Genomic DNA, 12199 nt, shown 5'->3' with positions numbered 1-12199 from the left:
ATTCCACGCTGATATGTTGGTTGAGGGTTGCGGCACCTTTTCTGTGTTACACATGGCTTGTATGTGTACATGCCTTTCCTAGGCAAGATTTGGTTTGGCCCGCGTGCCATATTCATGTATTACATTGTAGTGTAATTTTTGCATCCGGCATTAGGATCGTAGTCCTTTCTCCAGCGGGTCGTTTCCCCACTTATGTCGATTCCACCCAATACTTGTTCTTGCGTCTGTCTACAATACTCATAGTTCAGTTGACCGTTCTATGGTAGATAGACTTGTTACCTCCATCAATCTATTTGACATAGGTGTGGTTTCGAACCGCTCGTGATTGGATCACGATTCAAATGTTTTGCATGTAGCTTGCATTGTTTTAATTACATTGCATCTTCATTTGCATTGATTATACATTGTTTTGTATATATTGCATATCGTTTTGCATCCACATTTGCATTGTCATGCATGTTGCTAACCATATTGTACCTGTTAAGTTTGTTTTCTTTGCAGGCACGATATTGTATGTACGGTTCAGTTGAAGCTGGTGCAACCAGACGAGCCGCACAGGTATTGTATCCTCCGAGTGAGACGTATTGAGAATTCCATAATTCTCTTACATCCTTTCTGCGTTGTAGTGTAGTTTGGTATGCTAGCTTAAAACTGTCGCATGTTTGCTTCGTTACAGCTTTCTTTGCATGATCATAAGTTATGCTCGGCTTCGTGCATTGTCTTGCATTTTGCCCCTGCCTCCGGGCGCATACCTTGTTTGTCTTGCATGTTTGTCTAAGTCTTCGGCCTTGTCAAAAATGGGTCGTCTCTGGGCTTTGACATTCACTCCCGTCATTGTTATGACTTTCGAGTTCTGTCAAAGAGGGGCAACTGTAGACACCCCATTTTTGACCGTCCTCAAGACTTGGACGTCACTGTTTGAACACATGGTGATTATCCATGTTTGTGCTCGTTTGGAGTTTCCGGAGGCCTCGGCTCGCGCGCCTTGTCTCAGAATCTCCGAACTTGACCGTTTAGTGTCTGGTTTTGCACCAAACACTTGCATCTTGCCTTTGAGAGGCAGGGTAGGGTTTGTAGACCATCCCTACCCACCACCGGCAGTGGCTAGATGCCACCGGCTGGTGTCTGCTGTCACCGGCAATGTAGTTTGCCGGCCGGCACATTTTGTTGCCGGTCAGCACTTTTTTGTGCCGGTCGGCACTCTTTTTGGCCAAGATGGCATTTTTGGCCGGCCGATTGCTGTTCATCTGCTTTTGCAGATATTTTTAGACAGCTGTCTTGCTTTTGCTCCCCTCCATACACGTGTATGGAGGGATCTCCCTCTTGCAAAGCTTGTCTTGTAAGCTTTACAAGAGATATAGGGATAGAGGCTCTCAAAAAGCAAAAAGAGGAGAGAGATTAGACATTTTAGAGAGAAAAAAAGACAGAGAGAAGCTCTGGTTTTAGGGTTTGAGTTACATATATTTTCTATCTCTCTTTCCCTCTCATTTGTTCACTAGGTGCTTTGTGTCTTACTATTGCACACAAACACCTAGTGTTTCACCTTCCTCTTGGAGTTGAGGTTCTAAAGAGTTTGTTTTGAAGTTTTGGTGTTGGATTCAAGCTCAAGGAGGCCATTAGAGCACCATTTGTGAAGAGGTCATCAAGGGTGAGAATCTAGTCCCATTTTCCCCCATTTTTGCATTGATTTTATACCTATCTTAGAGCTGTTTTTGTGATTATTGTATAACATAAAAAAGTTCTGTTTTTAGGCCCTCTTTATTGTTTATTAAGAGTGTTTTGTTGTTTGAGGGTTGTTGACCACCCTTAGGCCTCAAAAGGCCTCATTTTGAGCCATTTTGTGTTAGCTCCGGGATTTTGGTGTTGAGGTCTCTTCACCACTGAAATCTTGAGGGATTTCAGTGGTGAAGATGATGCTTTGAAGTCCCAAGAAGGAGAGGGCCACCCCCTCTCCTTGTTGTCCTTGAAAAGGACATATTTTGGCCTCTTAAGGAAGCCTATGCTTGAGTGTGTGTTGAGCATGTTTGGTTTGTTTTTCATGCTTATATATCCATAATATAACATGATTTCAAGTTGGTTTTGGAACTCTATGCATGCTTAGCATAGTTGCCATGTAATGCCTTGTTTATGCCTTAATGTGCCTTAGGTTGTTAGCCTTTGTTGGAGCATGTTTTAGGCTTAGTCTTGTGAAGATTATGTGCTTATCTTGCCATGTTCTAGGTCTGTCCATAAGTGTTTGGGTCGATTTTAACATGCATTATATAGCTCCTTTGTATTTGGGCTTGTTGGCCTTGAGTATGTGCATGTGTAGCATGCCATCTTTGCATTGTTTTGGTGATTTGGGATCATTCTACATGCCATTTCAGTCCCATTTCCATGCTTGTTTGGTTGCCTTGCATGCCTCTTTAATGCCTCATAAGCTTGTGTAGCAATGCTCCATGTTTGGGTACTTATTCATGCTTTTGTTTTGAGTCATTTGAATGCCATTTAAGTGATTCTTGAGGTTGTTTTAGCATGATTTTCAGAGCTTATGTTGCATGCTAATTGATCATGTTCGTCCCTTTCAAGTGTGCTTGAAGGTTGTCTAATTTGTGCCTAAGTGTTGGTCCATTTGTGCATATGTGTGTGCATGCCATTTAGTCCTCACTCTTTAGCACTTTGGCTACTGTTTTAGGCCTTATTAGAGCTGCCTAATTCATGTATAAGACCATCTTAGCATTAGTTTGCATTGTCATACGTATGCTTGCATGCTTGCGTAAGTTCATTGCTATGCCATGTTGCATCCTTAGCTTGTATGCCTAGGTTGCATTGCATCTTGCATGCATTCCTTGTCCCTTGACTTGGGTGATAGGGATTGGGAGTTTTGTTTGATTGGCTTGCATACATTTGAAATCAAAGTTGCATACTTGGTTCTTTGGGCCATCATGCATGGAAATGCGTGATTGGTGGTCCGAGAACCGAGGCACATGTCCCTTTGAGTCATTACAATGATAAGAGACATGGTTGGTGCATACATGCTTTGAATTGTGCTGCCATGCTTTGCCTTGCCCTCTGTTGCTGTGAGTTGCAGGTTCTGCAGGAATACTCTGCCGACCGGCAGTGTAATGTGCCGACCGGCAGCAATTTCTCTGCCGACAGATTCAATTTTGTGCCGATGGCCATACCACACTGCCGGTGGAAATCTCAATCAGCCGGTGGTGATCCTCTCTGTCCAAGGGATCAGTCCTGAGGCTTTGACAGCCTCCAGAGGAGGAAAGGAAGGAAAACAGAGGCAGTCCATGCATGGTGGCGCGCTTCCCGAGGCATTTTTCTGTTTTAATTAATTTATTTAATTTGTTAATTAAATTAGTTAATTTGTAATATTAATTAGCTTGCGTAGTTAATTAATTTGTAATATTTATTCGGTCCCTTCGAGCGAGGGCAAATCTGTAATAAGTGTGTGTGGGTGGTGTGTATGTCTCCCAATCCCCACTTCTTTCTTCCCTTTTACTTACCTGCTTTAATGGTTAGTATTAGGGCATGTTTAATTTAGCATACCTTATGCTATGCATGCGTGCATCCATGCATTCGTATTACATGCATTAGGCTCGGTACATCACGCTAACTGCATCAGTACTTCAATTCCCAAACTGAATACGTGATAATTGTGCATTTGCACATGACATGTTTAGGATAGCCGAGCCTATTCTAGCAACATTTTGTATGCGATGCATTAGGCACTTAACATGGACTTGGATCATGCATGTTTGCTAACAAGTTCTTTGTTTTGGCATGGAGTACTATGTAAGTATTTCCGCTTTAGCATATCGCATGAGTGTGAATATTGCCATGACAGCATGCTTAATATGTGGCTAGATGCTTATGTGTTAAACTGTTTTGAATGCCTGTGGGTGGAGGCTGGATTGTTTGAGTTGGAAAAACTCGTTGAAATCCGTATTTTAGCCTACTTGCGAGTAGCAAATTCCAAAGCATTTTCAAACCGAACGGATATGCAATGTTTATTTCCAAATTAGGCAATCTAGTCTATACTTGTTTGCGGCGCGCATAACATAGTAATTCTAGGCTAATAAATGGAATAAGAACACATAAAGATTTCAAAAACGGATATCACGGTTAGTAGAGGCCGGTCTTCGGACCGGGCGAAAGGGGGTGCTCATAGTTGACCTTCCCTGATCGTACCCAAGCTCCCGAGCCGAGACAACTCCGGTGATGACGGACATGTGGCCTTCGGCATCGAGTCAGGGTTTCCTAAATTCTCCCAAAATAAAATATTTAGGTGGCGACTCTGTATCTGGCAAAGCAGTCCATGTTTGGCACTACTTTTTCAAAAATCAGTTTCTCAAAACGATTTGTCAGATTTGGACTCTTTGGTTCAGATTAAGAACCGTGACACAAGTCGAGTCCGAACTGTAGTAACCCCAAATGAACAGAACGGGACTCACCCTCCCGGGGCGTTCGGGGGACATCTACAGCCTCAGAGAATGATAGCCCCACAGCCCAGGGTGCCTCTAAAGTTGTACTTAACTTCAACCCCCAAGTCCATAGGGGCATTATTGGTCCAAGATATAGATGGAGCAGAACGCCCGGTGTATTACATCAGCCGGATGATTGGAGGAGCAGAAGTTCAGTATACTCCGATAGAGAGACATTGCTTAGCTTTGGTACTCACTGCCCAAAAGCTCAGACATTACTTCTTAGCACATCAGATTCAGATTGTTACTAGAAGTGATCCAATCCGATACCTCCTCAGCAAGCCTGCTCTAACCGGGAAGGTGGCAAGATGGTTGTTAGCACTGGGTGAATTCGAGATCACATGTGTAGCCCCCAAGGCGATCAAAAGCCAAGCCTTAGCTGACCTCCTTGCTCAATTTCCAAGTGGTGACTATGAACCAGTGAATGAAGAATTAAGAGGAGAGGTGCATGCAGCTATGGCTTCCGAGGAAAGCTTTTAGACATTGAGCTTTGACGGAGTAGCAGCCGGAGGTAAAGGAGGAACCGGGATAGTCCTTACAATCAAAAGTGGGGAAAAGTTATATTTGTCTTAAAAATTGGATTTCCATTGTTCGAATAATGAAGTCGAGTATGAGGCTCTTATTTTAGACTTGATAGCAGCTAAGAAGCACAGTATCAAAAAGATTCGGATTCGGGGGGACTCAAAGTTGTTAGTGAAGCAAGTTTCAAGACAGTTCGTCTTAAAGGAGCCTGCCTTGGCCACATATCGAACAACAGTTCAAAGGCTTCTTGACAAATTTCAGAAGGTTGAAATAGAGCATGTGCCTCGTTTCGACAACAAGTTTTTAGATGCCCTCGCAACATTAGGGGCAAGAGTTAATGTCCCAGAGGAGGAGGTGACAATTATTATCAAGAAAAGAATAGAGCCTTCAATAATACCCAAAGACAAAGACCTTCCGGAAGACTGGAGAGGAGAAGTCCTCGAACAACTTAGAAGCAAAGTTGGAAAATTGACTATGGCCAAACTTGCCCAATTCATAATAATTCAAGGTGAACTTTACTGCCGATGAGGTACCGGATTCCTCGCCCGGTGTGTTGGCCAACAAGAAGCAAGCTTCCGACTACAACAGATTCATGAAAAATCCTACGGAGATGGGGATATCAGTCTGTACAGAAGGATCCAAAGACATGGCTATGATGGTGCGTGATGGCCACAACCCGAGCAGCTAGTGAAAGCTTTCCAAATGATCTTGCAACTCTAGGGGAAAATTTCAACATTGCATAGAGGAAGTCTATCTATGACATTTACAATTTGTATTTACTGTATCGTCTAAGAATTTTCTATCTTTCTTTCTTATGTTATGAAGAAAGTTATTTCCTTTATATTATGTATCTCCATTAGAAGTTATTTTCTCTACATTGTATATCTTCATTGTGTTATGTTGCTTGAAACCGTTTTCAATTTTTTACTGCCCCTCGAAGAAGAAAGAGGAATAGTAGACTCAGTTACCAACCTGAAGAGACCTTTCTTGACGCAGTAGAAGTATACCCCCACTCGGACCTCCGAAGAGCAGCTATTGCTTCCATTAATGTAAGCTTTGAGGGTCTTTCTTATTGAAGCAGAGTGTGTGTTCCCACTCGAACTTCCAAAGAGCAGCCCTCGCTCCCATCAGTGCGAGTCTCAAGGATCTTTCTTACTGAAGTAGAGTGTGTGCTCCCACTCAGACTTTCGAAGAACAGACCTCGTTTCCATCAGTGCAAGCTTTGAGGATCTTTCTTGTTGAAGTAGAGTGGACTCCTACTCGAACTTTCGAAGGATAGCCCTTGCTTCCATTAGCTGCCAAAGTAGAAGTACACATCCACTTAGACTTCTGAGGAACAGCCTTGTTTCCACTCGGACTTCTAAGGGAGAGCTTTGTTTTCGCTCGAACATCTGAAGGACAGCCTTGCTTCTGCTTGGAGTTTTGAGAGACAATCTTTACTTCTGTTGGTGCAAGCTTGTTAGACTCAGTTGCCTTAGAGGGATCTTTCTTGCCAAAGTAGGGTGTGTGCTACTATTCGGACTCCTGAGGGATAGCCTCGAACTTCTAAGCAACAGCCTTGCTTCTGCTCGGACTTCCGAGAGACAATCTTTACTTCTGGTGGCGCAAGCTTGGTAGACTCGGTTACCTTCCAGAGGAATCTTTCTTGCCAAAGTAGGGTGTGCGCTACTTTCGGACTCTCGAGGGACAGTCTTGCTTCCGTTTGGACTTCCGAGGGACAGCTCTTTTTCCTCTCGAACTTCTGAGGGACAGCCTTGCTTCTGCTCGGACTTCTGAGAGACAATCTTTACTTCTATTGGTGCAAGCTTGGTAGACTCAGTTGCCTTCCAGAGGGATCTTTCTTGCCGAAGTAGGGTGTATGCTACTTTCGGACTCCTAATGGATGGTTTTGCTCTCGTTCAGACTTCCGAAGGACAGTCCTTGCTCTCATTAGTGAAGATTCTGAGGACCTCGGGGTCGTGGATTTCGCACAAAAAATTTATATGCCTGAAATAGTAAAACTGACAAATGAGACGAGCAATATTAATTTCATATCCTGATTCAGGCATTATCGGAATGGGGCAACATCAACAAATAATAATGATCAATTTAAGTTACAACAATTCTATTCCTCCGAACAAGTTCATGAGAATGCAACAATCAAGGTTTTGTCCTTTCGACCGGCTCCTCTTAAGCTGATATAAAGCAACAATGTTCAAACAAAATCTCAGTATCGGGCATCAACTATTTATTTTTCGAGCATCCACAAGTTAAACAAACAACAAGATATCATCTTTATTATCCAACGAGGTATTTCATCATATCAACAAGTCCTACGATGAATTCTACATCAGGAGTTCAAGCATGATATATAATATTATTGGGGTTGCAACAATAAATCATTCGACAACAAGATTTATATACAATATGAGGGCCTCATTTCCTCGGGTTTCATGGACAACAACAACATTTATTTTATTCTTCACATTCAAGCAAAGCTAGCAACAACACTCACATGGACTACATGTTCTTCCTCAACATCAATAACTCACACAAGATTTAAGTGGGTCATTCTCTCTCAGATTACATTATGCAATGTTAAAGACCCAGTTTATACAAGACTCTGACTCTAAACAAACAGAGTAAGTTAACTAACAAATTTCGGGCCCAAGATATCAAACATTTTTTATTTGAATATTATATTTCTCAGTCATACCAATTTCAAGAATATCTCTTCCAAGTCAAGATTCACAGCCCAAGATTTCTTACAAAAAATAAAATTTAGCAAGAGTGGTGGGTATCTCAAGATCAGGAGATCAAATTTCAACCCAAAAACTCATGTATATTTAAGCAAAGCCCACAACATATATCAAATTCAGCATCAATGGGTTTTTACAAGAGGTTCCAAAGTGGATTTACACATAAAAGAGCTTGCACCAAGTTTTAAATTTTTTTTTTTATATATACTTACCCACAGATTTGAGGAAGCAAATTTAAGGCAACAATTATCAGGAAAGAGATGAATGATAATGCAAACTGAAGCTGAACGATGCTAGGGAGGACCACACACGGCGTTGAGTGGGCAAACATGTGTGGTCGGCGTTGGACAAGCGAGGCCGGAACCAGCGGTGATGTCGCAGCGGAGTTGGTGACCACACACGACGCGTTGGAAGGGCGACGTGTGTGGTTGGCACTGGAACAACTAGGCGGACCGACACAACGTTGAATCGGTGGTGTGGTCGGCGTTGGCGGGTCACGGCTAATAGTGATGAATTTCAGTGGGCGAGAAAGTATATCGACGGACCGACGCCGCGTTGAGTGTACGGTGTGACTGTCACTACTCAGTTATAGTTGACAAATACAGCGACAGTGCAAGAGCTGGGCATGAGACGCACAAGCCACGCGAGTTGAGGTGGTCGCGTGCAAGATAACATCGGGGTTGGTTCTTACGAAACCGACAGCGGCATTCAGAGGATTGAGACGACAACCGATACGCAAGCAGAGGTGGACTTCAGCGGCTGTAGGAGCAAGACCAAGGTTTAGCGTGCCCGAATGTCTGAGCTCACTAGGCCAAAGTGGAGCACTGATGGCGAGCAACAGCTTGGAGCGCACGTCTATGGTAGTCATGACGCTGAAACAGGATAGTGGCAATAATAAACAGTAGCAGCTCTGGTTTGTTCACGAAGAAGAATAGCTGTATTGGTCTCATTTAAGAGGAGTCAAAGCTAAAAAAAATATATATATATATTAATAATAATAAAAAAAATATTGAGGTTTCCCAAGAGTTTACCCACAGATCTGAGGTGCCAATGGATAAGGTGTAAAGCTGAAAGAAGCAAGAAGCATCAAACAGCGGAGGCCATAAGTCGAGGCAGGGCAGAGATGGCGCAAGCTGCGTGCACGAGCAGTGGACGAGCGAGGCCGGGACCAGCGGTGATGCACACGACGCGTTGAAAGGGCGACGTGTGTGGTTGGCACTGGAGCAAGCAGTGGCGTCGGTGCTGGTTAGTTGAGGAAGGTTTGCGGTCGCCGACTGTGAGCAAGGTGGCGTGGGTCTTCGGTGACGACGACGGCGTTCGGAGTGGTAGCAAGCTGGGTTGGTCTTGTGAGCAACCAACGGTAGCTTTTGGTGTAGCAACTTCGGAGCTTCGTTGGAAAAGAAGGTTTGTTTTGTTGAAGAAGAAAGGAGCTGGGTTGGTGCCTGTAGAAAGAGAGAGACCTGGAACGGCTATGAGCAAAGAAAATGAGTGAGATTTAGGGTTTTACACCTGTCCTTAAATAGAAAAAAAAAAAGAGGAGGCGTGATGCTAGAATATTCTCATAATGTACTATTTATATATATACATATATCTATACGTGGATGGATTCGTTGGGTTGCCTAACCAGAAAAGGAATGGTGTGGTTTGGGGTAGCCTCACAAAAACCTTTTTTTTTCTTTCTCTCTCTCTATAACGGTTTGCTAAGATTTGTTTGGTTGCCATAAAATGGGTTCACGTTGCTAGAGAGAGAACATGTTTTGGGTGTGTGAAAAAAATAGCACCTGGAGTGAATTTACAAAAAGTTGAAGGGTTATTAAATCTTCTAGAAAGAAAAAAAAGAAGAAGCTTGCTTCGTTTATGGCCTCTCAAACTAATATACTCTCTCTCTATATATATATATATATATAATGTGACATCGAATATGCTTCCTGGAGAATCTACAAATTTGAATTTGTGTACATTAAGTGAAGGTAAGGTCAAAGTTGACTATAAAAAAGTGGGCCTTACACATTCAAAAATAAAGATGATGATGATGATAAGTGATTTATTTTGTCCTGGAGTGGAGGCATTTTTTTTTTTTTTTAGATATTAAAAAAAAAACCTTGTAAAAAAAAAGATATTTATTTATTTATTTATTTATTATTATTATTATTATTATTATTATTATTATTATTATTATTATTATTATTATTATTATTTTCTGTAAATTATGGTGAGCCCTCAGCTTTATCCATAGACTCTGTAAAGATCAAATATTTCCGAAGACGTAATGCGAAGCATGACCGATAAGGCGAGACTATGCATGTCCGAGAAAACTACAATTTTCTCATACATGCAAGGGGCAAATGTAAGAGGAGCTAATTTCAGTCTGCTAAATTAATTAGGCCCAATAGCCCAAGATTAGTGAGCTCGAATTTATCGCAAGTCCAAGATTGGTGGGCCCGGATTTATCGCCATCAAACGGGCTGAATCACTCTAAGCTTCGAAAGAGTTCGGATCCACGAACTTAGAGACTTACTCAAGTTCGGACTCGAAAGGGTTCGGATCCACGAACTTAGAGATCTGAAGCACCTGGCTTCGAACGGATTCAAACGCAATATAGAAGTCGCTTCGTTAATGAGTCCCAGAACACTTGCGGGCTCGGAGCTTTCCGGGATCTACGCACCAGAACCATGGGCGTAATGGAGTTCAAACAAAGGACCCGATCCCGAGGACAGTGAGTGGAGATAAATTCACTCTTCGGTTAAACTAGCCTATACCCAGGTCGAGGTGGCACGACTCCGTGGGGTTCATAAGACTCGGCAATATTTAGCGGCAAGACGTCCTCTGGGACTACCCCTGACCCTTTGGGATGATTGGGATCATTGGTTAGGTGTGGCTAAGAAGAAGGGTTCGCCGAGAGGTTGATCTCTTCTTCGGGGTTTTCCTCATCCTTGGAGAGGTCACCTCCTCGGACAAGGTGGTTAGAGAGAATATTCCCCATGTGCCTTGCACATGGGCTCCATCCTACATCATGAGGTGCCTATAAATAGCACCCACCCATAGCTTTACAAGGGATGGATTTTGGAGATTTTTAACTCTTGGGAAAGAACTAATTTCCCTTCTCCATTATCAACCTTGAGAGTGAAAGTGGGAGATCCATGGAAGAGCCTTGCCATTATTCTCTCTCTAGCCATTTTGCCTTCTTCTTCACCCAATCTCTTATCTCCATCATCTCCTTTACTCTTGTGTTCTTGAGTTGAGACTATTGAAGAATCTAAGCCTCTCATCATCTTCTAGAGAATTCGAAGTTATTCTTCAAGGATCTTCGAATTTTCTAACTACTTTCTTGAACCCTCTCCTACACAATTGATGAATGTCTCTACAGATTAGTTTTAGAATGTTTAAATGTTCGAAGTGGCACATGAAACTTCAATTTGGCCAATTTCTTTCTGTTAGAATTGGCTTTTGTTATGAATTATATTTTGATTGGTTATAGCATTGTTTTGTTCCCTTTTTCGATATGCTTTATAGGGTTGCGGATGACAAACCATATATACTGGCAAAACAAGTATCCAAGGAAAAAGAAAAAACATTGGGCATCGACTTCATTTCTCTCGAGGAGGGCCTCAAGGAAACCGTTGAAAGCTTGACAGAGAAGAAATTTGTTGGGATGTGATCCATTGTAGCTATATGCAGGATTTTGGAAAAACATGTGATGGTGAGCCATAGAGTGTTGACATATTAACTTGTCAGTAGAACTAAAATAAAAGAAACAATAAAATGTTGGTGTGCTGGCTTTTATGATTTTATGTCTATCATGTCTTGTCATGGTAACTTTGTGAATGATTTTTAAAAAAATGATGGCGAACAATACTTTGTTGTGGTTGGCTGGTATGGCTTTTAGAACTCTTTGTCTTGTATTAAATTATGTTATCAATCCTAAAACTCTAAGTTGAACTTGCTTTAATTACTAAGATTTGATTGGGTACTTCATAAGCTTAGCATTACCTTATGCAATATGTATTTAGACTATATTTAGATCTTGAATTTGTGGAATTTTTAATTTTTTAATTTTATTTTTTTCAGCTCAAATTGGCTTGTCATAAAGTCTTAAGGTAGTTCACAATTTATAACTAAAATATCTTTTTGATGCTATTTTATTTAGAAATTAGAAAATGAATAAAAAAATAAAAATAAATAAGAAAGGGGTGTAGTGATAAAAACAAAAAAAAAACAAAAACAAAAACAAAAACATAAAGAGCTTTGTTTGACCGGAATTATTCAACACAATGGTATGAACACGATACCAAGGCAAACTCATGGAAATACCACTTTGTCAACGAAAAATAAACACTACGTAACATTGAAAAATGCATTTATATCTACTCTGAAATATTCATATAGCATGTAGTAAGGCTTAAATTAACTGAGTATTCAACTTTTTAAAAGTCTTGTCTAGGGAAAAAATTGAGTCAGACTCAGACC

General features: G+C 41.6%; 1 long non-coding RNA gene across 1 annotated transcript in view; it reads left to right on the top strand.

Annotated features, from left to right (window-relative positions):
* Positions 1-11523, top strand: part of LOC145808018 (uncharacterized) — a 32184-nt gene extending 20661 nt beyond the window's left edge. Inside the window, exon 2 of the long non-coding RNA XR_014351491.1 lies at positions 11246-11523. This is a non-coding gene — a long non-coding RNA (uncharacterized LOC145808018). The remainder of the gene's footprint in view (positions 1-11245) is intronic.
* The last annotated feature ends 676 nt before the right edge of the window (positions 11524-12199 follow it).

Source organism: Camellia sinensis, chromosome 14 (genome assembly GCF_055761805.1).
Source record: "Camellia sinensis isolate YWXY chromosome 14, ASM5576180v1, whole genome shotgun sequence".
NCBI classification, from domain to species: Eukaryota; Viridiplantae; Streptophyta; class Magnoliopsida; order Ericales; family Theaceae; genus Camellia; species Camellia sinensis.
Note: the sequence above shows the minus strand (reverse complement) of the source record. Positions and strands in the feature narration are given on the sequence as shown.